The sequence below is a fragment of the Canis lupus genome, chromosome 5 (genome assembly GCF_003254725.2).
Source record: "Canis lupus dingo isolate Sandy chromosome 5, ASM325472v2, whole genome shotgun sequence".
NCBI classification, from domain to species: Eukaryota; Metazoa; Chordata; class Mammalia; order Carnivora; family Canidae; genus Canis; species Canis lupus.
Genome location: NC_064247.1, coordinates 8,387,124 through 8,414,893, shown reverse-complemented (window position 1 = coordinate 8,414,893; position 27,770 = coordinate 8,387,124). Strand labels below are relative to the sequence as shown.

At 54.3% G+C, this 27,770-nt stretch overlaps 2 long non-coding RNA genes across 4 annotated transcripts; both read right to left on the bottom strand.

The window, feature by feature from the left end:
- Positions 1 to 257: 257 nt before the first annotated feature.
- LOC112671486 (uncharacterized) lies at positions 258 to 5,142 on the bottom strand. Of its 2 annotated transcripts, none has more exons than XR_004816299.2 (4): positions 4,566 to 5,142; positions 4,190 to 4,315; positions 1,687 to 1,890; positions 258 to 683 (listed from the first exon to the last, which is right to left on the bottom strand). It is a non-coding gene; the product is annotated as an uncharacterized LOC112671486 (long non-coding RNA). The 2 variants fall into 2 exon arrangements; XR_003143666.3 differs by lacking the exons at positions 4,190 to 4,315; positions 4,566 to 5,142 and adding exons at positions 2,088 to 2,300; positions 3,272 to 3,955.
- Positions 5,143 to 7,691: 2,549 nt separating this feature from the next.
- On the bottom strand, positions 7,692 to 10,803 carry LOC118354900 (uncharacterized). Of its 2 annotated transcripts, none has more exons than XR_007410545.1 (3): positions 10,413 to 10,803; positions 9,405 to 9,505; positions 7,692 to 8,100 (listed from the first exon to the last, which is right to left on the bottom strand). It is a non-coding gene; the product is annotated as an uncharacterized LOC118354900 (long non-coding RNA). The 2 variants fall into 2 exon arrangements; XR_004816298.2 differs by having other exon boundaries at positions 7,692 to 8,097.
- Between the last annotated feature and the right edge of the window lie 16,967 nt (positions 10,804 to 27,770).

Sequence of the window (27,770 nt, the reverse complement as noted above, 5' to 3'; positions counted from 1 at the left end):
ACCCTTGGAAGATGAGGACTCTCCCTGGGAAATCCTCTGCTCTGTCCTCTTTTTTTTTTTTTTTAAGATTTTATTTATTTATTCATGAGAGACACAGGCAGAGGGAGAAGCAGGCTCCATGCAGGGATCCTGATGTGGGATCCACCCACCATGCCCTGGGCCGAAGGCAGGCGCTAAACCACTGAGCCATCCAGGGATCCACCCCCCCACCCCCCCCGCAACTGAGCCACCCAGGGATCCCCCTGCTCTGTCCTGTCCTCTTACTGGCTCTACTTGCTGTGGAGAGTCTGAAGTCTCCCCGAGACCACGTCTATAACATGAGCCTCACTTCTCTGAGAAGTGCCATTCAATAGCTATCATCGGTGATTTATAGTTCCGCGTGGCTTTTCCAGGTCTTTCCACGAAGGCCAACATAGGCAGGAGAGATAAAAGCAGGAAAACCCTGGATATGGTCAATTAGTTGACAAACATTTATTGAATATCTGCCATGCTCCAGGCATAGGGATAGAAAGTTCCCACGTTCCTGGTCCTGACGTCATGGGGACCTGGCTCCCTGACATCCTCTCCGTCTCTACTCCTGCCATCATCCACGGCAACTGTAATATCCACGGGAACATGCCATCCAACATCCTTAAACTTCTTCCCTCCAAAAGCCTCCACCTCCTCCCTTCCTTCTTCTCTTCCTGCATAAAATGAGGATAAGAGTAGCTACTTCTAGGTACCCCTAGGGTTCTTCTAAGGATCAAACCATTTAGTGGGAATGACCGTGCTCTGTAAATAGCAAAGCACGGCTGCTACTAACCCACAGGACGAGAAGAGTCGAGGAAGCATAGAGGAGGCCGGAGGGAGGGCACTGTGGATAATTGGGTTGCAGAGAAGGGCTGGCCCAGAGGACCCCACACTGATAGGACTGACCAGTGGGAATAGATGAAGGGGCTGGGGAGGGGAGGTGACGAACTTTGGAATGCAGAAGGCATTCAGCCTCCAACCCAGGAGTCAGACCCCCCAACCCCAACATTGTTCATCTCCCTGGAGGGGGTGGCCTCGAGAGATTTCCATGACCTGTTCCGGCAGTGTCTGCCCGAGGCTGGCAACCTATCCCCTGGGACCTCTGTCTATGCATTCATGTCTCTCCAGCTCTTAGGGGCAGGCAAGAGGCTCAGGGAGCTCCCTTCTCCCCCCGCTGCCCATCTCTCAGACTTCCGAGTTGGAGAGAGATGGCCAAGGGGATGCCGGCACCTGGGAACACTGCTGGGGCTGGGGTGGGGGGTGTGGACCCTGCACCCCCCACCCCACCACCTCCTCAAGGGCCACAGCAGGGCGGTCAGGGCCAGACAGCTTGGGGATGCGAGGCTCCCCCAAGGCGGGCTGAGATGTCAAAGTGGGAGCGCAGGGGCATGTCAGCCTGGCTTTGTGAGCCCCGCTCCCATCAGTGCATGAAAGCCTCGCTGTACAAACTGCATTCGCCGCGCTCCCAACCTGCATTCCCGATTGGTCATGGCCTGGCCCCAGCTGCATTCCTGGGCTAGAGGAGGCAGAGGGGCCTGGCCCCTTTGTTCTTCCCAAATCAGGGCTCAGAACCATGACAGGCTGATCACATTACCCAGCTGAGGTCAGCCTGGCAGGAATGGGCTCCCCCCTGTTCCGCAGCCCCCACCATGCACCACACAGCCCCCCGCTCCTTACCTGTACCCTTGTAGCATGCTGCCGTGGGTCTTGGCTGGGGACAGAAACTCCCAGACCACGGCTGTGCTGCTCCTTCTAGGTCAGATGCTTGGAGCGGTGCCCAGACCCTCCTTCCAGGGCCTGTCCGAATTCAGGCCATCTCCACGGGCCTGCAGCTGCTCGGAGGTGGCCCAACTGCCCTGCATGCTGAGGACCCCTCAGAACCTGCACAACCAGAAACAAAGTGGCATTGGAGACCTGGGCTCAGCATCAGAAAAACCCAATTTTCATAGAGAAGATGCTGTTCTGTCCTAAGCCCCATTTAAAGCATTGCCCCCTTTGCCTGGTGGTGCCATCCTACTCCCCCCTCAGCCCCACCTTCCTAGGCCTCCTTCAAGGACACTTGGCCCATGACACCTCACCTGCCTGGCTGGAATCCTGACTGTGCCACTTATTTGTTGTGCAACTTTGGATGACCGACTTTACTCATCAGGGCCTCAGTTTCTTCATTTGTAAAACGAGGATAACCATGAAAGATGGCTTTGTATGAGAGGTTTCTGGCATGTTGTAGATGCCTGCTGGATGTGCTTCCCCCTTGACTGAGCGGCCTTAAGTCCAGGTTTCTTTTTCTTTTTCTTATTTAAGATTATTTATTTGACAGAGAGAGAGAGAGAAAAAAAGCGAGTGAGCCAGAGAACACAAGCAAGGGGAACAGCAGAGGGAGAGGGAGAAGCAGGCTCCTCGCTGAGCAGGGAGCCCCATGTGAGGCTCGATCCCAGGACCCTGGGACCATGACCCGAGCCAAAGGCAGATGCTCAACCACTGAGCCACCCAAGGTGCCCCCCAGTTTTCATGAGATAGTCAACACCCTTTCGTCCTTACTCTGAATTCCTCAAGCCCCAAGAGTGAGCGTGAAGCTCAGATCTGGAGGCAGCTCTACACAAATGATCCTGTGTTGCTCTGAGTATTTCTCTATGTCAGTCTTCATCTTGCCAACACACTTGTTGGCTTTCCAGGAGAGCCTTTCACTTTGTTATCTGTTCAACAAATATGGTTAGCAGAGTGCTGCACAGGGCACTGGGGATCCGGCAGGGGAGGAAACAGTCCAGGTCCTGCTCTCGCCAAGCCCCCTGTGGGGTGGACAGACAGGCCCTGATCCATCCTGCGTGGAGCTGCAGTGAGTTTTCCCCACTCACGATGCATGTTGTGATAGAAAAGTCTAGGCCCTCATGAGAACATAACGGGAGACATTGGGGCTCTGGGAGGGCTGAGTAAATGGCCTCTGAGTGGGAGGAAACTGGGTCCCGGCCCCAAAGGGCAGGTGTGAGAGCCGTGAGCATAAGGAACCTGGATCATATTCCAAGTGAAATAAGGTGAGTGTGAGGTTTCGAGCAGGGGGAACGGTAAACCCCGGGCTGAGTGGGCAGAGAAAAGAAAAGAGGTGGGGTGACCAGGGATGGATGGTGAGGTCTCTCAGGCTGCTGGAGCGGATGTCCGGGCTGGAGGTATAATACCTTTTTTGGTTTCATCTGCACGGTTATCCTAGTTTTACAAATGGAGAAATCAAGTCCCAGAGAAATTCTAGAAGTCATCCAAAGCCACTTACCTGTCAGCAGGTAAGTGGCAGAGCCAGGATTCAAACCAGGTAGGTGAGATCTCCAAGCCCATGTTCTTATAAGGAGGAGCCTGGGGAAGCCACGGGGTGGTAAGACGTCACTCCTACTTGAAGTGGCTTGGGCTTCAGAGCGATGGTGGAGACAGAGGGAGCCGGACAGGCCCAGAGGGAGTGCCCCACAAACACCACTTGTAACGGGGCCTCGTTGGCCTGGAGGACCACCCGTCGGCCTGGTCTGAGTTATACAACAAACGTGAACACCCTTAGAGCGGCCCACCCATCATGACAAATGGGGTATTTTCGGAGATTTTCAGCACCAAGGCCTCCTTCTCTTCTCACTGTCAACCCCACGGGTTGTTTTTAAAGGATTTTCATCCGCAAAACAAACTGAACTCATTAAATTACTAATTAACTTTTGCCCCATGTTTTACCAATCGAGGCCTACAGAGCTGGTCAGCCAAGCTTCTGATTACAGGAGATAATTGCTGTTGCCACACTGAGATAATTTAATCCCAGCCGAAGCGAGGAAGTGTGATGTTTTCATTAGTCTGAGCCCCCTTTTTATTCGTCTTCCCAATGAATCTTGTTGAATACATATGGATAAATGACAGACCCTGCCCTGGAGAAGGTTGAAGTCTTGGAGGAGGTGCAGACAAGAACCACGCTCTGGGTAAGCACAAGGGGGCGGGGAGGTTCAGGACGCATGACCTGCAGCCTTGGGAGGTGCTATGGACCAAATGTTGCATCCCCCAAGTGTGTATGTTGAAGGCCTATCCGCCCCCCCCCCCGCCCCATGTGCTGGTATTAGAGCAGGCCTTTGGGAGGTAATGGGGTCAGATGAGGTCATGGGGGTGGGGCCTGCACAGTGGGATTAGTGCCTTTGGAAGAGGAGACACTAGAGCCACTCACCTTCTCCACCACTGAGGAAAGGCCATGTGAGGGCGCACTGAGAAGGTGTCAACCCCCAAGCCAGGAGAGTCCCCACCAGGAACTAAATGGGCCAACACCTTGATCTTGGACTTCCAGCCTCTAGAACTGTGGGAAATAAATTTCTATTGTTTGAATCACCCAGTCCACGGTATTTTGTTACAGACCCTAGAACAGACTAACGCGGGAGGTGTGCCAGATATTCCCCTTTTGTCCCTCCAGATCTCTTCTACAGCTGTATCATCCTGCTTTGTGCCCTACGGCCTAACTGGGGGTGGGGTGGGGGTGGGGGTGGGGGTGGGGGGACTGCATCCATGGAGGCTCCCCTGACCTGGGGAGCAGGGGTCTTGGGTTTTACCAACATGAGGCCCTGGCCCTGGGAGGGTGAGTCAGCTCGCTTCCGGGTCGGCCAGCATGGTGGGCTGAGGCTGTGGTCCTCTACTGAGGGTCACAGTGCCTGTCAGGCAGCCCCTTCTTATGGCTACAGGGCTCCCAGGCTTCCAGTAACTGCCCCTTCCTTTTTCCCATCAGGCCTATGGAGAGTGAAGCTTGGGATCCTATCACTACCTGTCTTATCACCCCTAGTTAGTGTCCCTTAACCCTGCCAATGGCTTGTCAAATATCCTTCTTAGACTCTTCAACTCCTGGGTTTGAATGAGCCATTTTTCCTGCTGGGAGCCTGACTTATACAATGGATATAGGGGGTGCCTGGCTGGCTCAGCCAGTGGAGCATGTGGTTCTGGATCTGGGGGTTGTGCTTGAGCCCCACACTGGGTGTGTAGAGACTACTTAAAAATAAAATCTGGGTGGGATCCCTGGGTGGTGCAGCAGTTTAGCGCCTGCCTTTGGCCCAGGGTGCGATCCTGGAGACCCGGGATCATCGTATCCCACATCGGGCTCCAGGTGCATGGAGCCTGCTTCTCCGTCTGCCTGTGTCTCTGCCTCTCTCTCTCTCTCTCTGTGACTATCATAAATTTAAAAATTAAATTAAATTAAATTTTAAAAAAATAAAATCTGGGGGAAAAAAGTCAAGGAAACTTCCCAGAGGGGTGATGTTTAGGTTGACATCTGAAGGATGGGTAGGAGTTGGCCTTATTGCAGAAAATGTATGATTTTTATGAGTTTTTAAAATAAATACTAGAATAGTTCCTCAACCTCTTTACTAACTCCAGATACACTTGGGTCCTTGGTGTGTCCAGGGTGGGAATCACCAGCCCTGAGCTCTTTAGAGGCACCCAGACCCAAATGCAGGATCTGAGGCTTTCTTCTGTCCCGCTTTACGGTTGGAAGAGAGAACATTGAGGGCTGTACCCACTGGGGGTGGAACCCTCTCAGTGTCCCTTGAGGGTTCTCCTGGGATATGAGGGGGCCCCCGCCATTCCCCCACTCCCTGTCCCTAAGCCAGCTCTCGTTGTCTCGCCAAGAGAGCCAGTCTTGGTGAGAAGCTGGTAGAAACAACACGCTGGGAAGGAATGGCTTCTCCATCCCCGTCCCCTCCCATGGTCCCTCAGGCTGAGGGGACAGTTGCCTGAAAGATCAGGTTTCAGGAAAAACTGGCCCGTCTCCTCCTACGTGGCAATCCTGTGCATGGGGACACCTGCCAAGGGCCCACCCCCATCCCAAGCCCCTCTGGCCACCATGGGGAAGGCCTGAGCCAAGCTGTGGGTCTGTCCAGCTCCTCCCTTCCACCTGCCTGAGGCTGGTCTCTCTCCCACTCCCAGCCTCCCCCCGATTAGACAATTCATGTCCAAGCTTTTCTGAATCTGGCCTTCCCGCCAGCCTAATCTGGCAGCTAACCATGGCTCCCCTGCTCCCCAGCTGCTCTGAGCTCCACCTTGTAAGTCTTGGTGGAGACCACACTGGGCTTCTTCCTGCCTCTGGGCTTTGGCTGGGTCCGGTCACCCTGCACCTGATTCCTTGCACCTTTGAGACTAGCCTATCTGTCCTACCGTGAGGAGGTCACAGCCTCCGATACCATTGGCCGCCATCATCTGCGCTCCTTGATGGGGAGCTGAAGGCCACCTGGTACCATTATTTGGATAATCACGCCAGCCGCTGTCTTTCCCTGTGTCAGGCACTTGAGGGTGAGCCGGTCTTCACCAAAACCCCAGCAGGCAGGTATAGTCATTATCGTGTTACTGTTGAGGTAACTGAGACCTCAGGAACTTTCTAGGCTGGGAAGTGGTGGTGAGCAGACTCGAACCCAGGCTCTTCTGTCTTAAAGCCCTGCTTCCTACCCCTGCTCCTTGTTGTGTCTAGGAGAGTGTACATTCTCCGAGGCTAGAGGCCTTATGACGTGGTGCTCCTCTAGGCCACATCCTGCCTGGCAGCACAAGGCACAAACTGTGCCCCCCAGAGCAGCTATGGTCACCACTTAATCCTTCAGCCAGACCATGTCGGGGATCTGCTCGGGACCTCCTGTTGTCTTCCCTTCTCATTCAGGATACAAGCCAACATCTCTGATGGCCTACAAGGCCCTGTGTCCTCCTACACACACACACACACACACACACACCCCACCCCGTACCCACTCTGCTCACATCACACCAGCTCCTTCCCATTCCTTAATGTTCCAAATGTGGCCCAGCGTCTGTCTATGAATAACTGGGAATGCCAGCTCCCAGGACTCCCTGCTCTCTGTCTGTCCACTAAAGGGGGGGCGGCTCCCCACTGCCCTGTCACAACCCTCCTCAATGCCAGAGCCAAGGGGGCAGCTGTGTTCCCCGCTGGGCACTCTGGGGCTTGAGGAGCCTTGCCCACACCTGCTAATGGAGTTTGCAACCTTCCCGTCTGACCCCCGCCTCCCCCCCCTACTGTGTCTCCTTCTCCCCTCCTCCCTGGCCGCCCCCCACCACCCCTCATGCCCCAGCTCTCACTCACCAACCCTGACCTCTGCGTGTGGTGGTCTCTGCCTTTCCACCTGCGACCTGGCAGGGCACGGGGGCACCTGCGGCCTGGCAAGGCTGCGCGTGGCGGCTGGTGCCCAGTCATACAGGTGGGTTCCAGAGCGTTACCCCCGGGGAGGAACCCGAGTTCGAGGAGAGAGCAGTGTTGACCCTGGTCCTGAGGCTAAGTCTGCAACAGGTCCAACCCGCCAGGCCGCCCGTAGCACCCAGGACTCGAAGACCCCTGGAACCACCGAGAAACCACAGATACATTTTCAGTGTCAGTGTGGAAGGCAGCGCGTGGGATGCCCCCAGGACTTTCACCTCTTGGTGTTGCCCCCAGGACTGTGTTACGTGGTGCAGGAGAAGAGATGATCGAGATGAGCAGAATATAAGCACAGTGAGGCCCTCGGAAGTAAAGTGTGACCCCCCGCCGGGGGCACAGGGGAAGTCAGAGATCTGAAGCGGGAGAAGGATCTCATGATGGTGTGCTGGCCTGCAGATGGCAGGGGACACATGACAAGGAGCGTGGACGTTCTCTAGGAGCTGAGGGCACCCCCTGGCTGACAGCCGGCAGGGCAACAGGGACTTCAGGCCATCCCCAGGAGGAACTGAATCCAGTCAACAACCCACCTGAACTGGGAGGCAGAGTCATCCCACAGCCTCCAGGAAAGAGCACCTTGATTTCAGCCTGTTTGATTTTGGGCAGAGGACCCGGATGAGCCATGCTGTGCCAGCTTCTGAGCCCCAGGACTATGAGCTAACGTGTTTGTGTTAAGTTACTACCTTTATGGCAATTTGTTGTATAACAATAGAAAAATAATATAAGTATATCCCAAATATTGCATGGGGTATACTTACACACACACACAAAAAAAAACCCCAAAACTTAAGGGGCACCCGGGTGGCTCATCAGTTAAGGGTCCAATTCTTGATCTCAGCTGAGGTCTCGATCTTGGGTGATGAGTTCAAGCCCTGCATTGGGCTCCATGCTGAGTGTGGAACCTACTTAAAAATAAAATAAAATAAAAAATCATTGTTTTTCTGTAAATCAAATTTAGGTGGGCCATTTGTATTTTTATTTGCTAAATCCAACAACCCTAAATCCCAGGTAGGTCACCAGGATAGACTGGTTCAGAGCTGGGCCATGAAGCCAACTGAGATTTCCCCGGCTGGCACCGAGTTCTGTGGGCCGGAAAGGGTCTGCACACCCGCTACCACCAAAGCAAGAGAGAAGGTTTCCAGGGGACCTGGCCAACACCTTGCACACAGGTTGTAACAATTTCCCTCCAAAGCAAAGGTTCTTAACCTTGAGTCTAGACCCCTGGGGCATCCACAGATAAAATTCTAGGGGTCTGGGAACTTTGATGGGAAGAAAAACCAGACCCTTATTTTCACTGTCCTCTGATACTTAATATTCCTTTAATTAAGAAATAGGTATTATCAGGGGCGCCTGGGGGGCTCAGTCAGTTAAACATCTGCCTTCAGCTCAGGCCATGATCTCCAGGTCCTGGGACTGAGCCCTGCATCGGGCCCCCTGCTCAGGGGGGGTCTGCTTCTCCCTCTCCCTCACCCTGCTGCTCCCCCCTGCTCGTGCTCTCTTGCTCTTTCAAATAAATAAATAAAATCTGAAAAAAAAAGAAAAAAAGAGTATAGGCATTATCAGTACCTGTGACTTTGTTACCAATAGAAATCACATAGCAGCTTCTGGTGATAGCACAAAATATTTTTTATATTCGTCACTATTTTGAAATTATGGTAGTTCTTAAATATTATTATTTAATGTGCTAATAAAGAAGCACATGTATTGCCCTATATGTGTTTCTAATGTTTCAACAACTATATTTTATTATAATTGGTTTCCTTTGTAAATCTAAAGTATATTTATTTATCCATTTAAGAGAGAGAGAGAGGGAGGGAGCCCGCACGAGCTGGGAGAGGGGTAGCGGGAGAGGAGGAGAATCTCAAGCAGACTCCACACTGAGCGTGGAGCCCAATGCAGGGCTCTCGAACCCATGACCCCAAGATCACGACCTGAGCTGAAACCAAGAGCTGGATGCTCAACCAACGAGCCACCCAGACGCCCCTACTGTATTTAAAACAAAAACAACAACAACCTTATTGAAAGCACCCCTAGAAAAAAACAAAACAAAACAAAATAATAAAATAAAATAAAATAAAATAAAATAAAATAAAATAAAATAAAAAAGAAAGCACCCCTAGGATCTACCAGACTGTGTTCTTGGATGAAAAGGCTAGCGCCTGGTAGGAGCAATAGGCCACAATGGACACGACGTCAGGGTATCAGTTACCTTGGGTTCCGACGCCAGCTTTAGTGCCTCACTGCTGTGCAAACGAGATCAATCACTGAACCTTTCTGAGGCTCCGTTTCCTCCTCTTTAGAATAGAGTTTCTGAGAGAATGAAAGAAGTAATACATGTGAACCACCTAGCACAGGCTGGTCCTCAGTAAATAAATAGCAGTCTTGGCTATTAGCAACAATTATGACCAATAACTATCGTCACAGTCCCTCAGTGAGCATAATAGAATGCGTTACGATAGCTACCATCATGTGTCGTTGGTTCCTCCTTTCCCTGCCCCCGCCCCCCTATTTTTGCTTCATTGTCCTCGGGCTCCAGCAGGGACAGTGGTTTCCTGTAGCCTCCAAATGGCTTTGCCCCACATAGCCACAGCCCCTGCCCTCGTCCCACAGGCCCCGTCCCTGGCTCAGCACGCACATCCCTCCCGCTATCTACCCATCGCTCCAGCAAATGGAACAAAAATGCACCTCCCCTCTGTGGTGGTGACGTCCTACACTGTGTTAATGAGAAACAAGCGGCCTGTTGTGCTCAGTGCAGGGAGAGGAGGACAGATCCCCGCTGCCACCCACACTCACATCCCTAAGGTGGCACGGGGTGACACGGCAGGAAGGTGCAAAGGCCCTCTCTGCCTAGGCCTTTCTTTGCATACCAAGGCCCTTGGGGGTTCTTGGCACAGTCCCCGACCCCTGCACCCTCACCACAGCCCTTCCTGTTATGGGGCACTGGACCCAGCCTTGGGTGTGGGCAGGAGGGCAGCCAAAGCCTGAGTCACTGGGAGGGGACAGTTGAGTCTTGAGATGTGGTCTCCGTGGGGAGGACTGAGGACAGAGAGGAGTGGAAAGGCCCTCCTTCAGGCCTGCATCCCTTCAGCAGCACGGTGGGGTGAGTGGAGCCCTGCTGCGCCTCACACCTCACCACCCTTCTTTGGTCTCCTGTGCTCTGTGTCCCGGGCCCACCCCCTTCTCTGGAAGCACCAGAACCCTCTTTTTCACAACTCACTTCTCTCTCACCCGGAGTCATTGGTCCAACAGGAAAACTGGCCTGCAGAGGGCTGCTGACTCACGCCAGGTAGCAGGGCAGCGTGACGAGTGAAGCCTATTGCCTTGGGCTCTGGGCAGAATTGGAGGTGCTGGCTGGACCCTGAGCCCTGGAAAGAGGGGTGTCCCTGAGGCCGGAATGGCCCTGCGTGGGTCTGCCCAGCCTGGCACACCGGATGTCCCACACCCAGTGCCAGAGGCACAAGTGACACGATGCCAATTCCCACAGCAAGGCCTGCCCAATGCCTGCCCAGAACTTTCTGCCAGAGTCGGCTACCGGTCCCAGGCATGTGTCACTGTCTCCACCCTTGGCTTCACACGCTGGCTCCTGCTGTCTGCATCATGTGTCTACCTCCCCTCCCCCTCACCGGTCCCCTGGTCTCCTGGGACTCTCTAACCTTGGGCCTTGGGTTGTCTGTTGGCTGGGTTTTAGGGTCTACAGCTTTGGGAGAGGGGACTCCCCTTCACTTGCCATCCATGGAGTCCTCTTCAGCCAGGCTTGTGTGGCCCCCAAAAGGAAGTGGGTGAATTTGGGCTCTGTGCCTTGGTTTCCAGTAAACCGGCAGGGACCCCCCGAACTACTCTCCCAGATGCCCTCTTGTCCTCCCAGGAGGAGCCAGCCAGCCCACCCCCTGCCGCTGCTCCCGAGGCTCACAGTCCTGGAGTCACCCCTTCGCCAATGGCACCTGTCTCTCCCACCGTAGAGCCAGAGGGTTAGAACCAGTCCTGGCAAAAACAAGAAGTGTAGTAGCCTTAGCGGGAGGGGAGGGGATTATCCTCTCTCTCCAGGGGAAGGGGAACGCTGTCAAGCACCCTCCACACCATCTTAGACACTGTTCAGGGAACTTTCCGGAGAACCTCTTGATTACTCCTCACAAGAACCTACAAAATTGGTATTTTCTCCATTTTACAGGTGAGAACACTGAGCTGCAGAGAGTTTTCTAACATGCCCAAGGCTGAGGAGCAGAGCTGGACATTAAGCCATGTCTGTCTGGGTCCATAATTCATGCTTTTCCCCGACCCTAGGCGCTCTCAGGCCTGCCAACCCCACTGCCTCCCCTAAGTTTCCACCTACTTGGTCCTGCCTCAGCCTCCCATTTGGCTCTCCAATTCCCCACTGGGACTAGAGGTCACCCTGAATCCCTTTCCGTATGACTAGAGCCCCAACACACCTCCTAATTCTTGGCACTCCCTTCTCCTGGGATGGGCCCCTGGGCCTTGGGTCCACCCCCAAAGCCCTCAGGGCCCCTGCACCCAACTGACTGACCCCTCAAACCATGTCGCTGTTGCCCTTTCTCCCTGTTTTCCTGCTGCGCTGACCCATCCATAGGACTGAACCTCCTTGAATGACACTGGCCCCAAACAAGGCTGACTTGCTGCAACCTTGTGGACACGGCCTGGGGACAATGGGAGACTGTTCTGGGGTGGGGTGGGGGGGCCTCACGGCTGCCTAGCCCTGCCTCTCCCTTCTCTCCTCCTCCCCTCTCCTCCGGGGTGGAGGTGCCAGCCCCGCCCAGAGACCTGGGTCCCTTACAACCTCGCGCCCACCTTGCTCGGGGAGTGGGGATCCGACCTGATAAGAACCCAGGACAAATGGGAGATTGGGAAGCTGGTCTGGAAAAGCCTCTGTGAGGGTGTGGACGCAGGAAGCTCGGTAGAGAGACGCTGGCGAGACCAGGCCCGACCTCCCCTGGGCGTGAGGGGAGCGAGAGCTGGAGTGGACAGGGGGCCAGGAGACGCCTTCACCTCCTGTGAAGCAGCCTGTTTACATTCCGTCTGCTTCCATGGCTTTTTCCAGACTGCTGGCCCGGCTTCCTCACACTGTGCTGTTGTCCACACCCTCCCCGTCGCCTGATGCCCCCACGGAGGGACACAGCTGTCCACGTGGCTCTGCCGCAGCCCAGGAATGGTGACAGCCCCCGGGGGACCAGAGAGCCCAGAGGCCTCACAGCCCTTTGGCTGCCAAGCCTCGCCCTTCTTGGGGGACCCTCGCCTTTTTCTTGCTTCTCTCACATGGTGTTAGCTCTCCTGCCATTCTACACCGATCTCTTGCCCAAAAGTCTTAGGCAACGAGGGCTGGAGAAGTGGGGACCCCGCGCCCCGGTCACACACACAGGTAAGTCGGGGGCAGAAGCCCACCTCCCCCTGCCTGAGGCTCCCCAGGCCCGAGCCCACCCTTCCTGCGGGGCCTCCAGCCCATACGTAGCCTCGATTTATTTCAAACCAACAGCCCAGCGCTGGGCTGAGCCGTTTGTCGGCCCAAGGCCGGCCCCCTGCCTGTCGCATGGGATGCGGCCCCCGTCCATTCTGGGACATCCTTGGTGGAGGGCTCCCAGGAGAGGCCAGGGGAAGGCCCCGGGAGGGCAGAGCGGGGACGGGGGAGCAGCTCTTTCTGGGAAGGAGAGCACGGAGAGGCCCCGAGACAGGCTGAGGACAGAGGCAAAGATGAAAAGACAGACAGGAGCTGGGGGAGACCGACAGAGAGACAGAAAAGCACCAAGAGGTCCAAATTGACACCACATGGCCGTTACGCTGGACCCCAGGGCCCAGCAAACAAGGTTTCGTGCTGAGTCAGTTACCATGGTGACAAACATGCAGGAAATATCCAAGATAACTAGAATAGTGGCAATAACATGTGTTTTGTATAAAACCTCCGCTCCCCCCCCCCACCCCCCAATGCACTCGTTACATTACTCGGGATAAACTTGGCTTTTGCAATCACCTTCCCTGAGAGGCCTGGCGGAGGGGGTGCCGAGGTCATCGGGTGAAAGGAACCGCTGCCCTGGGGAACCGACGGGCCTGGAGAGGTTTCTGCTTGGGGAAAACGGGGTACAGTTCATGCCTCTCGCCTTCAAGTCCAGGTTTGGGTTCCCGCAGCCTTCTGCTCCGGAACACAAAGGCCCGGAAGAGTGAATTCCTGTGTGAGGTCAGGTGTAAGTCTGAGGGCCGAGGCCTGGGTACTTGCCTTGCAAGCCCGAGAAGCCTCGCGACAGGGTTCAGGTTGTGGGGTGAGGGCAAAGCTAAAAGGGGGTGCGCGGGCGCAGCGCAGGAGCCAGGCGCCCCGAGAAAGCTGGCACTTCTGCAGGTGACCCCCTGCCCTCTCTCCCAAAGCAAGGGCAAGGGTCTCTGGGGGGAGGACGTGGAGAAGCAGGGGAGGAACAGGGGCTCTTCAGGGCAGGAAAGTCGGAGAAAGAAGAAAAGGAGCTGCTTTGGCTTGGAGGCAGACCCGGGGGTGGAAGCAGGTGAGGGGAGCCACGGAGGAGAGGGGCGCCTCCCCGAAAGCGCTCGCCGGCCCCCTCTGCTCCTGAGGCCACCACAAGAGGCCCAGCTGGAGGCCAAGTGAGTCCATCCCTTCCCGCCACCGCCCCCCCCCCCCACCCCATGTCTCTGGGTTGCTGACAGGAAGGATCCCGTGGTGAGAACCCCAGATTCCCTGTCAGGGGCCGCGGCCCACGGCTTGCACAATCCCGGGCAGGCCGCATGACTTCCCTGGGCCCGAGTTCTCGCTCCCGTGGGACGGAGCGGACACTAGCTTATCTCCAAGGGCCTTACGAGGAGCCAAGGTCGTGGCGCACAAGGGAGCACGTGGCACCTGGTAAAGCTCTGCCTTCGAGTGGCTGGTGGCTGCCGTGACACAGGCGGAGAGGAGGGGACAGGCCCGGGAGAGGTTGCACCGGGGTTCATGTGAGGCGACTTTCTGGTTTCCCTAATGACATTACACCCAGATTTTCCGATCTAAACAACCAGCTTCAGTTGTGATTTCCCATCTTGGAAACTTTCTGGGAAATGATCCGTGATAGAAACGGTTTGGGAAGGATCCACCTGGACGCAGTGGACCTTGCTTGGCTTGGAGCATTCCCCTTGGGAATGCCACCACCTAACTGTGGCCTGGGGGGACTCAGGGGGCACTTCTATCTGCTGACCCCTGCTCCTGACCCTCTTCAGCACCGTAGCATCGATCCCTCCTGCATCGAGAGCGCTGAGCCAGGCCCAGAAGCAGCCCTTAAATGACCCTCTGGGGTTGGGGCGCCTGGGGGGCTCAGTGGTTGAGCGTCTGCCTTTGGCTCAGATCATGATCCCGGGGTCCTGAGATCGAGTCCTGCATCAGGTTCCCTGCATGGAGCCTGCTTCTTTCCGTGTGTCTCTCATGAATAAATAAATAAAATCTTAAAGAAGAAAAACGAGGCGGATGGTACCAGCTTCCTTGGGAATGTAGAGATCTCTCAAACTGAGGCCAGAATTGCTTCCTCTTTGCTGTTGAGAAGAATGAAATCCACCCCACTCACATCCCAAATGCAAAGCCTTACTTTGGTCCCCTGCTGGGAGGGACGCGGACGGAGGGACAGGAAGGGGACGCAAGACCACCTAGATCCCTGGTGTCTGGCTCACCCAGTAACAGCCCCGCCCGGGGAGGGGTCGGCCCAGGGAGGAGCATTCTATGTCGTGGATCCAGGACTAGGGCAGGAAGCCCTGAAGGAGCAGGGACCTGGCAGCGCCTCGCAGGTGGCATGCCAGCTGAGCGAGGGGGAGAAAGGCAGACCAAGGCCCCCCGCCCAGGCCCTGGTTCCCTCGGAGGACAGCAGGAGGTCTGCTGGGCGGGCCACCACCTCCCCAGCTGGCTGCCTTTTCTGTATCTGGTTTCACTCTCTCTCTGCTTTTTCCATATTGATTCTCTTTGGCCCTGGGGCAATTTTTTCCAGCTCTTCATCTGTTTCTCTGTGGCACCAGTAGAACAGGCAGGCTCAGGGACAGAAGGCTGATTCTGTGTGTGCCTGAGTGTGTTGGGGGCAGAGGTGGGTGGCGGGGTGATGGCATAAGGAGGAACAGAAGGAATGAGTAGCCGTGAGCCTGGCAGTCCTGGTCGCATCTCCAAATGTCGCCGGGGAAGTCCAAGGGCTAAACGGGAGCCAGGGAGGGCTGGAGCCTGGTGGGGAGGACGAAGCGGCCGCCTACCCTCTTTCCTGGTAATTCCTCAGGGGTTTTCAGAGGAACAGGGATAAGCTATAGATCCCAAAGGAGCCTGAACCTGAGAAAGAAGAAGCCAGTCTTCCTTCCGTCCCCCATAGACCCAGCTGGAATCCCCGCCAGAGCACCCCGGGGGTGTGGGCTGAGCACCAAAGCACAAAGCCTGCCTGAAAGACTTTCGGGTATGGTGTTGCCTGGCCCTGGGGTAGGGGCAGCATGCAGGCAGCCACTCCTCTCTGTTGGCCAAGAAGCCTTCTCCAGGGGATTAATAGGGCCTTCCTGCCACCACCCCACCCCACCCCCGGCTGATGCAGGAGCCAGAACACCACCCCTGGCTGCCAGCCAGCCTGTGTCTGGGGAGCCAGTGCTCTCTCGGAGACTCGCAGACTCACTGCTGGGGCCTGAGGACAGGAAGAGGGAGGTAGAGGCTTCTGGGGAGTCCTTCGGGCCACCCAGCGGGGACGTGCTGACCGTGAAGTCCTGCCAGCTCAGCTACGGGGGAGATAGGCCTTCCTGGCCCCGGGCTGGGGTGGACAGGGAGTCGGGAGGGTCTCTTGTTGGTGTGTCTTCTCTTTCTCCCTCTCTCTCTCTCCACCCACCACCCCCACCCGAAGACGGGGAATATAGGACCAATCCTTAACCTGGAAGCTCGAGCTCAGGGGCTCAGGAGGCTGTGAACTCCCGTCTTGCACAGATGTAGCACCAGTCGGAAAACCAAGTCCAAGTTAAGGGGTGGCAATGCCGTCGGGCAGGGATGGGAGGGGGACTGACCTTCCAGGAGCAGGATGTGCCACCTATGGGCCCAGTGGGATGAGAAGAAACCAGTCTGTACCTGCAAGTCTTCTAGAAAGAGACGACTGAGTGCGTGGCTGCAAGGGGACCTTGAAGTCACTGTGGATGAGGAACGGGAGGCCCAGGGTGGTTACTTTTCCTGCCAAAGGCCCCGCGATGATTGGGCAGTGTGAGAACCAGTTATTGCGCCTTTTTATCCTCCACCTTCTCTCGGGGGCCCGTGACCCGGAGACCCCCAGCATGAAGGGAAGACGGGCCAGCTGCCCTGCTGGGGAACAAGCAGTGGAGCAGCGTCCGGCGAGGAGCGGCTGCGGAGGGGGGCACCCCGGAGCCCGCGACCCCGGGTGGGGCGGGTGGGGGCTCCCTAGAGCCAGGGGCGCCCGCAGCCTGGGACCTTCAAAGTGGTCCCCGCCCGGCTCTCACTGTCTCTGCGCTCGGCCTCCCCTGCGCTCCGCTAAGTGCACAAACAGGGCACTCAGGCAGCTCTGCTGGCGGACGCCCCGACTTAGCAACGGCTCCTACAATAAATAAACACCCCGCCCTGCACGCTTGCACACACTCATCCATGTCCGCTCGCGCCCTCGGGCCACGTTCACTGCAGACACTGCCACCTGCCGCCAGGTGCCGGGGCCACCTGGGGCCTCGGCTGCAAGGACACCCGGACCCAGGCTCGGGGCTTGCTCTGCTAGCCGGCAGCCGGCGCACGAGGCTCGGGTGGAGGAAGCAAGGAGGGCAGCCCCGGCAGTAGGACAAGCGGACCCTTGGGGCGACACGGTAACTAGTTCCAGAAGGGAAGCCCTGGGGGACAGGGACGCCTGCTGGAGATCCCTGCCCTTTCAGAGGCAGAGTCGCAGCTCCTGGCCAGAACTCGTTCCATGTCCCCCCACAAAGGCCCATTCCCCTGCCCACCCTTTGTCGTCAGTTTAAAGGGGACAAGCACCATCCGGGTAGCAGGATCAAGGCATGACACTTAGACAGTAAAACCTCTGCCTAGTTCTAGGACAATGTTTATTTTTTTTAAGATTTTTTTAAAAGACTTTTTTTATTTATTTATTTGAGGGGGAAAAGAGAGGGTGCATGCACAAGCAGGGAGAGGGGCAGAGGAAGAAGGAGAAGCAGGCGCCCCACGAGCCCACCATGGGGCTCGATCCCAGGACCCCTGGATCACGACCTGAGCCACAGGCAGACGCCCAACCGACCGAGCCACCCAGGGGCCCCTGGAATGACGTTCTCACCAAGGCCTGGGCAACACCATCGAGGAGCCCTCTCACCGTTTTGTCACCACGGCCCTTGCCACAACCTTGGAGATACCTGTCTTCTTGAGAAGGGTGACTTCCTGTGGCATCCGGCTCACAGCCAAGTGTCAGGTACCCCCTCATCAGGAAGTCAGATGGGGACGTCAGAGTCTGTGTTCCATCCAGGAACAATTAAAGCAAAATCATCTTAGGCCCAAGGAACTGGCGGTTACCAGCGGGAAGCTGCGTGGGATACATAAGACCAGGACAACCGAGGAGTGAGGAGGTGGTGGTGTTTAATGCTGCGCTGAAGCCCCGATCACAGTGAGAGACGAGTGGTGACAGCCGCAGACAGAGACCAGGCCTCGCGTCGGGCAGCGCGGCACAGCAGACCCACGTAGGCGTCGGCATCAGGCGTATCTGGTTTCGAGTCCCCACTTTTCTGTCATTAGCTGTGGGACAGCAGGAGATTTACCTGACTTCTTCTGTCTCTACAAGTCCCGTCTTTTGTGTTTGCTGTAGAGAGCGATCAAACGCTGTATTCTCCGTCTCCAGCACTAGCACTGCTGCCTTCCCCAGCGGTGGAGGAACGTGGCATGATCTTACATCCCTGCTCTGCTCTCCTTTATTGTATGAAAGAAAAAAAAAAAAAACATTAACCAAGCCGGGACAAGGTAACATGTGTGAACGTGCATTCTGTTAAAAATGTCCTACAACACTGAGGCACTATCATTTAAAATAGCTTCAGGTCAGTCTGGACCCAGTAGATTTCTAACTTCCAGGTCTTACTCCTCAATGATTCCATACTGCTAATTATAATTACAATTAATTACAGGCAGGTACAAAAGATCATCAACAGAGCAATAGAAACGGAGCACAAAATATTAGCTCTGTTGTCTGCACACGTACTTTCATCGTAGCTTTGCCATAATGAGAAACAAACAGGGACTGAGCAAAGCCTGGAAAGTGGGCGTGTGGCTCCAGCGTTCGGGTGTGAGCATTTCCTTCAACCCCGGGTGTGGAGGACGAGGACCTCCGGGGTAGCCCCACCTGCCCATCTGCCTCAGGACATCCCTCCTCAGCACTCCTGGAACTTTCTATGCATTCCCCCACTCCTCTGCCTTCTCTGTCTGCCTCCTGAGCTGCTGTCAGCGTGAGCGGAGAGCGAGTTCTCGACTCAGGACCAGGAGACTCCATGCACGGCAAGAAGGGTGCCGGGTTAGGGCCTGGCATACGAGAGGGCTGGGTCCCCACAGGGAGCATTCAGATCAGAGCTAAGGGTACGGATTGGGGTGCGCGCTGGCACTGAAGGCCCAGGTCAGACCTAGCAAGCCGGCCAAGTCTGAGAAACCAAGCACTGTTGGGCGTTGCTGGCTCCAAGTGTGCACTGGCTGGGAAGCTGAACTCGGCCCGGAGACCAGGAAACCGGGCACCAGATCTGGAAGAGTCGGCGCAGGGCAGTGGGACTCCAGCAGCGAGAGAGGATTTGGACACGGGACAAGAGACTGCTGAACTGGGAACGCCAGACCCTTATTGGCCAAGTGCAGGCCTCAGGGCCCGAGTTAATGGGCAGGAGCCCGTGTGAGCACGGCTGGACCGGGGCCTGGGGGACAGCGTGAGAGGCGGGGTGCCTCCACGGAACGTTCAGCAGCACGGACGACGCAAACAGCACCCCTGCTCTGCACGCCTTCCAGCCTGGGACAGCGGCCCGGTCCTCTGAATCTCAGTCTTCTCAACTTTAAGATGGGGGTAGTGACTCCTACCTCGGAAGGTGATTGTAACTGTGTGAACTACGTGGCGTAATGGATATTGAAGTGCTGAGCATTTTGTCCAGCCTCACTGAAAGTGCTCAATAAAAGCTAAGCATTATTGCTCATTAAACTTTTATCGAGTGCCCGCTACACGCCAGGCCCCGTGCTTTGTACAGGAGGCAGAGAGATGGGAAATAGGGACACTGCTCTCAAGACATGTAGACGTAGAGAGGTGAGCAGAGGCTCCTGCTTCAAATTAGCGATTATAGTATAGTAAGATGATTGTCCCCCTGGAGGCAGGTGCAAAGTGCAGTAGGCGGAAGCCAGGGAAAGGGCGCTCTAACCAGGCCTGGAGAAATCCAGGAGAGCTCCCAGGGGGAGACAGTGCATGAGCTGTACCCTGAGGTATGCACAGGCGTCTTCCTGGCAGACAAGCCAAGAAATGGGAACGGGGGCAGAGGAAGGAGCAAGTGCAAAGATGCAGAGCCATGAGAAAACCTGCTGTGCTCTGGGAGAGAACAATGAATTTCAGTGTTGCCTTAGCATGACGAGGAGGAGTGGGAAGGAGAAATGAGTGCTGGCTCAGCTGATGGACACAAACCAGATCACACAGGATCTTTTCTATGCCCTGCTTTAGGATACAGACTCTATCCGGAGAGTGATGAGAAGCCACCAAGAACATTCAGGAAAGGACTGGTGGACAAGATTTGTTTCATGAAAATATCACTCTCGCTCCTGTGTGGGGTATCACTGAGCATCGTTAAGACTGGCCGGAGGGAACCTGGGAGGAGACCACAGCCACAGCCATCAGGAAGTGAGGCAGTAGAAATGGGGCCAGAGCAGAGGGCATGGGCACTTCAGGGGTCAAATTGGCAGAACCTGGTGACTTAGTGGATGTTGGGGATAAGGCGGAGGCCCTGGGGAAATATTGACACCCATCTCCAAGATGGTGAGCAGATTCAAGGGTAGCAGAGAGACCTGCTACTGAGTCCTGCTTCATCTCTGAGAATTTAAGGTGGAGTGGAGAAGAGAGACCTTGGAAGTGCAGGTGTGGGGTCATGGGCATGAGGGTGCAGCTTAGCTGCAGGTGGAGAGTATGTAGAGTGAGAGGAGAACCCACAGATAGCCATGGAGCCATGGGTGATCCCATCCACCATTTACAGATTGGGTGGGGCATGGGGCATAAAAATGACAAAAAAGAATCCTCCAAAGTAGCAGAGAGACCCAGGAAAGAGCAGTAGCACACAAACCAATGGAGCAAAGCAAGTCAAGATTAAGAGAAAAGTCAATGGTGTCAAATGCCACCGATGAGTCAAGGCACTGAAAAGTGCCTACAGTGGTGAGTTGGAAGGGTGGCCTTCCAGTGTCAGCTGGACTCAGAGGGTTGAGGAGAGAATGTGAGATGGGACGGGGTAGGGGGGCCGGTCATGATGTGTGCTTTGGAGAAGCATGACCAAAAGGGAAGGTGTACAGGGTAATAGCTGGACAGGGACTTCAGGTCGAAGGAAGGTCTAATTTTGTTTTTTGTTACATAGGTGCATATGCTAAGGAGAGATGGAGTTTGAAGATTCAGGGAAAAAGCGGGGATAAGGGAACAAGGTCCCAGAGGACAGGACCCCTTGACCCGAAACTCACTGTCTCAGGTCAGGTCAGGTTCTACCAGAAACATACTCTGAGATTTTCACGCAGGAGAATTACTGGGGCACGACACTTGCTGAGTGAGCCGGCAAAAGAAGCAGAACCAGCAGAGAGAAAACCTGAAGAGCAACACAGTTGGAAGAGCAGAGCGCTCTGAAGCTGGGGGTCCCTTCAGAAATGGCCCTAAATGAGGAGGAGCACTGTTGAGGCGCAGAGCTTTGTAAAGGGTGTTGGACATTGGAAGAAATTCCTTCTTGATGGACTCACTGCAAGACAGAAAATCATTGAGAAAGGGGGTCTGGGGTCTTGAGAAGAGGAGCGAAGATCTGGACTGGCCTGGGGGACTCACCTCTGTGCATTTCTGGGGGTGCCATAAATCTGCGGTGACGCCATCTTCCGGGCCAGGCGATTGTCCTCAGTAGGGCTCAGCATATGAGAAGGACAAGTGGAAGGGGAGCTGGGAGTGAGATGAATTCAAGGCTCTTTCTGGGGTTTTGGTGTGGTCTGCCCTATTGTGCCTCCTGTCCCAAGGTGGGCCTAGGGGAGGAGCCCCCATGTCTGTATTTGAAGCTTCCTTCTTTCTCTCAGGGTAGCTGTCTTGGCCAACTCACCAATCCAAAAGTTGGAAAAAAAAAAAAAAAGAAGCAGAATACATATCAAACCATTCCCAGAATCAAACTCCAGTATAAATTAGAGACCAGTGAGTCAGATACATGTGGATTACATTTTCCTCTAACTATATACTTGGTTAGAACATCCTAGACTGGGGTTTGGGAGTGATGGATCCTGTTTGGGACACCCAAGTCATTACCAAGAGGGAAATATGTGTTCCCATCCAAGTTCCTGGTCACTGGGCGTGGTCTAGACACCTCTGCTCCAGGCTGCATAAATTCCCATGACTGCGGACCACCGGGACAAACTTCTAGGAAGCAAGGCTTGGCACCTTGGAACAACCCAAGCCAAACCTGATGGGGCCAAGCGGGTGGGGAAACCTGGCCCTGTAGGGCTGGCTTCTGTTATCCTCACCCACCCTTTCTGTTTAAGCGAGGGGCAGCCTTGAGACCATAAGGCAAATGCCAGCCTCCAGGACCTCAAGCTTCAGAGAAGTTCAGATCATGTTAGTCTTAAGAAGCCCCCAAAAGAGGATCCCTAGGCTTAGTCAGGGGCTTTTCTGGAATGAATGAGTTGGAGGTGACATGGGGAAGAGGCAACCAACATTCAGTCAGAGACCAAATAATCAAGAGACCTATGTCCTCACTTTCATTCTAGGAGATCACTAAAGTCACTCTCCCCTGGAGTTTGGGTACCATCCCCTAAAAAATCCCCTAAACTTTGGATTAAATGATGACTCAGGGTCTTTGAGATCCTACTTCTCTAGTTCTGAGTCCTTTATGCCTCTGTTAAAACTTATCCTTGTCTGCCTCTTCCATGTCACCTTTCTGCTTCCCAAGGGCCATCAGGGTGTCTGGTGATCTAAATGGCCATGGCCTTGTCTTCCGGTTTCTTGCTCAAACTTCAGTCAGTTCTCTAAGCTGTCATCCAGCCAGCGAGCCAGCCAGCAGAAATGCCCTGACACCAATTTCCCCCACCCCTCCAGCTAGAGCTGGGAAATCAGACACATGGCCACCTCCTGGGGACGAAAACAAGAAGTCCCTGTGGGGCCGCAGATGAGGGTTATGTTAGGTGGCCCAGTTGGTCCCCACACTTCGTACTCAGCCACGGCTGGGAGAAGCAGCCTCTTTTTTGGGCCCTCATTTCCCTGCTCTTCTTACCTCGGACAAAGGGAAGGAGTGACCCACCTCTTGACCCCACAGTGAGGACAGAGAGGGGAAAGAGATAGGCGAGGTTGATGAGGCTTGGTGTCAGGTGGCTGTAGCTGGCCCCTCTCCATCCCTTGATCTCAAGGCCACATTCTCTCAGAGGAATGATGGTGGGAGGGGGGCCAGCAGGAGAGCCTTGAAATGGAATGCTGGAGCTTTCGGGATGGACGGGGTGCCACAACAGCTGTCCTGCAGATGGGGAAGAGCATTTGAACCTTGAGTTTATATTTCTAGAAAAACTTCCCCCTCCCCCTCTTTCTCTCCGCTTAACTCCCTTGCTGTATTATGGGGCTTTTGTGAGGTTTAGAAAAATAAACAGAATCTAACCATAACTGTCTGAAAGTGCTAAATTACCAGGAAAGACATAACAGATTAGCAGTGCAAATTAGTCCTGGGTGGGAGATGGCCAGCACACTGGGGAGCTGAGAATTCCCCACAAGAGTGGTGGTTTCCCGGCTCTTGATCCCCACCCTGGATGAGCCACTTTGCACACTGCGGCTTCTTGGATGGCGCTGAAGGCTGAGTCAAATGGTCTATGGAGCTGACGTTTAGAAACGGGAGGCCACATCCACTGTAAAGTCAGCCAGCCCCCCAGGCTTGGCAAGACCTTGCTAATGCCATCTCGTCCATTCTTGCCTTTGGGTCCAACAGCCCCTAACTCATCCTGGTCGGAGGCGAAACTCTCTCGCTAAAGAGTCAAAATTCATAACATGGTAAGAACTGAAAGGGTTATTAGAACACTGGTCCCATCTTTCACTTTGCAAATGAGGAAAGTGAGCCTCATGGACAGGAAGCAACCCGGCCGAGGTCCTTCAGCTGGTAAATGAGGGAGCGGGGACTAGACACCACGTGTCCTCCACCCCAGCGAAGCTAAACCTTCTATAATAGCATCTCCCAGTCCTCCATCGACCTGCTCCTTTCCTCCTTCCTCCAACTGCTTGTCCCTTCATTCATTTTCCCACAGTTCTACTCAATGAATCTCTGTATATTTGGCCAGTTTGCAAATATAGTCTCTATGTCTTTTTTTTTTTTTAAGATTTTATTTATTTATTTGAGAGAGCAAGAGAGAGCACAAGCAGGGTGAGGGGCAGAGGGAGAAGCAGACTCCCCACTGAATAAGGAGCCCGATGCTGGGCCCGATCCCAGGACTCTGGGATCATGACCCAACCTGAAGGCAGACACCCAACCGGTTGAATCACCCAGGCATCCCTGTGGTTGGTTTTTTTAAGAGAGAGAGTGCACGCATGCACGAGTGGGGGTTAAGAGGTGGGGGTGAGAGCCAGAGGGAGAGGGAGATAATCTCAAGCAAGCTCCACGCCTAGCACAGAGCCCAGCATGGGGCTCAATCTCACAACTCTGAGATCAAGACCTGAGCCAAAACCAAGAGTTGGACCCTTACCCAGGTGCCCTGCTTCCATGGTTTTGAACCCCCAAACTTAGTTTCCTCCGTTCAAGCCAGCTGCCTACATTTACTGAGCCCCCACTATTGACCAGGAGCAGCATTAGGCACCAGCAACACAAAAATGAACAAGGCACAGTCGGAGTCCTTAAAGGTTTGCCCACAGTCAGCAAGGGAGCGCCTGGAGTTCTTTCTGCAGGTAACCTGAGTGTCTCCTGCTAACTACCTCTATCCCTCTGAGGTTTTCAGGACGTATGCAGGGTAGGTTAGGAAGTAGAGATCACTGAGTTAGGCTGCCATCTGTAAGGTGCAGTTCTGGATCTGCAGGAGAAAGACCGCAAAAGAGAGGTTTCTTTTTTATTTTATTTTATTTATTTATTTTATTTTATTTATTTATTTTATTTTATTTATTTATTCATGATAGACATAGAGAGAGAGAGAGAGAGAGAGAGAGAGAGGCAGAGACACAGGCAGAGGGAGAAGCAGGCTCCATGCAGGGAGCCCGACGTGGGACTCGATCCTGAGACTCCAGGATCACGCCCTGGGCCCAAGGCAGGCACTGAATGGCTGAGCCACCCAGGGATCCCAAAAGAGAGGTTTCTAGCTTACTAACAGAGTTAGGGCCAGATAACCTGGATTTGAATCATGGTTCTACAACTTAGCAGCTCTAAGCCCATAAGCACATTATCTAATCTTTCTGAGCTACAGCATTTTCCGAACTGAGGATCGCAGAACCCACTTTATAAGACTATTAGGCAAATCAGATCAAATAAGTAAATTCCCTAGCTCTATGTCTGGCACGCTGGGAACCTCAGTAAATGTTACTTGCCTTCCTTTCTCTTGAGTCTTGGTCTCATATGACTGCGGGTCACCCTGCTGATGCCTACTAAAGGGTCTCAGTGCTTGTTGGTTTAGAAACTGCTGCGCTGTTGATTCCCTTTCAGGCACAAGGAGGGGTTGACTTCCCACCATCTCCTCCTGAGCACAGCTTCCACCTCAAGTGTATCTTATCCAGACCCTCAGGCCTTGACTCAACACCACACGCCTTTCCGCTCCCCTTCCTGCTCCCCGTGCTCCCTCCCTTGGAGTCCACCACTGCCAAAGTATACGCTGCCCTGATCTAACCTATGAGTCTGTTTTGAAGAAGTAAAAAAAATGAAGGGAAGGTGTGGGGGAGACATATCTCCAAGAAGATAAAACTCTCGCCTCCTTGATGTTTCATGAAAGATGCAATGGATTTAGTCAGGAGATACATGTTGGGCACTCAACTCTTCCGTTTATTATCTATGTGACCTTAGCCTTGCTGAGCCTCAGTTTCCTTATCTGCAAAAAGGGAATGCAAAAGCTGTTTCATCTAGGTGTGAAGATTAAATGTGAAAAGACATGTGAACAGTCATAACAAAGAAGAAAGTCCTAGGTGGCTCCCTGGTTCCTCTCCCGCTCCCCGAACACATCTCAAGTAAGGACAGGCCTGGGCCGATCTCGGGAGTGGCAGTGTTACCCTCGCTCAGCTGCAGGTCCCCCCTGGCCTCCTCCAATCAGAGAGAGCGTCCTCCTCCTCTCTCCACCTGAACGGGGGAAGCTGAAAGTGAAGGGCGGATGGAAGAGCGAGCTCAGGGCTGTCTCGTGGATGTCTCTGGATGGGGGGGAGCGGGGGGGCGGGGGGGGGGGCGGGAGCAGTGCTCTTGGCAAGGAGCAAGCCTCCAGATGCCGAAGGTGAAATCCATCACCAGGGCCCTGTGCAAAGATAAGATAGAGGAACGTAAATCAAGACTCCCTGAGATAAGAAGGCCGCCTGGGGCCTAAAAAATGCAACTCTCCTGCCAGCTGCCCACTTCTGCAAAGTTGCAAAGCCAAGGGCTGTGCTAGGTGGGGAAGGAACCCACAGCCCAGGCCCCTTCCTAGAAAAGTAGGAGGAACCTCGGTTCAACCTCGGCCTTCTGTCTCTTTTACCGCAAGTCCCAGCCTGAGAGAAGGGAGTTTTTATTGAATCCTTCTGCACACACACACACACACACACACATACCCCTAAGAGATCACCCACTGGCATCAGAAATTAAGGGCCAAGGTTCAGCACCCTGGGTTCAAATCCTGGCTCTTATACTTCCTGTGTAATCTTGAACAAGTGACGTAATCTCTGTGAGCCTCAGTTTCCAGCAGGGATAATCCCAATGCTACTCTATAGAACCGTTTTGAAGACTAAATGTTATCTTCTTCATAGAGTGTTTAGTAAAGCGTCTGGCACGTAGGAAATGCTTAATCAGTAGTAGCTGTGTCATATCTGAGATTGGTAGAGATTAGGGGAAACTAACACCTCTCCGACTTCCTGTTTTTTCCATGTGCACGGCCATCACCTTAGAATTCTCTGAATCAAGTTCCCCTAATATGACGTGGTCCCATTTGTCGGGCGTCCTGGAAGACTGGACATGTCCTGGCCACACAGTGCCAAATCTTTACCACGAGGATCACCTTATGTAAAGAATTACTCCTCCTCCTCCACTCTCCCTCCAAATGCATGTGTTTAAGCACCTCTGACTAGCTGAGCCTAGAGCACTCATAAGGAATTTTTTTTTTATGGTTTACTTATTAGAGAGAGAGAGGAAGAGCAGAAAGGAGAAGCAGACTCCTCTGCTGAGCAGGGAGCCCGATGTGGGGCTCGATCCCAGGACCCTGGGATGATGACCTGAGCTGAAGGCAGATGCTTCACTGACCGAGCCACCTGGGAGCCCCTTGAGGAGGAATTTTGACCATGCTTAGCTCACAAAGAAAAGAAAAATCTTTAACAGCTACCTAGAAGCCAAACGTAGGGAAGGAAGTGGCCCAGAGATACACAGAGGTGAGTGAATAATGACAGAGGCAGGAGGCCCTTCAGGCAAAGGGGTCATTTCTGCATCTGAAGGAGGACCTTCATACCCTCAACGTCCTCCCAACCTTATCTCCATCTTTCCCTCTTTCACTATCAGTCAAGGCATAAATATTTACCTTGTACCTGACCTGGATCTGATGAGAGAAGTTCATATCTTGGTTGCTGATCTAAAGGTGCCCACACTCTGATTCGGGAAGTCAGGGAATGGCCTCCTACTGTGGAAGCCCACAGCAGAGTTGACATGGGTTCATGGGGGGAGGGAGGGCAAGAGGACCGAAGGACCCTGAGACGTTCACAAAGGCAAGTGGACAACTGATACAGTGGGCGAAAGGGAGCCCTTCTGGCTTCCTGAGCAAGGACGTTATATGAAGAACATGATGTGGGGGCAGATCCGGCCAACAGAGACAATATAAGGGAGCCCAAGAGAACTAAATTCAGTCTTGGCTCAGCCACTTGCTAGCTGGAGGGTGACACCAGGCAAGTCACCTAACCTCTCTGTTGGATCTCTCATTTGGGACGATGAAGCCTAACTTCCAGGTGTGTCATGAAGCATGACATACGTGAGGCCACTTCATGCACACGATGGGTTCGATGACCGGGATGGGGTGGGAGGGGAGGTGGGCACCGCAGGAAGGGGCTCTGGCCTGGGATGTGTGTGGCAAGGCCAGGCGGGCTGTGATGAGGGAGGGGGGCCGTCGGAGGCCCTTATTGGCATCATCGTCCTCTTCTTTTGCTTCCCTCCTGCTGCCCAGCTGTGCTGGGGGTGGCGTAGAAAGAGTCCCTTCGATGTAAACCCTCTCTTGGCCTAAAACTGACAGCAAGAGGCAGACAGCTAAGAAGCTCAGGGAGTGACA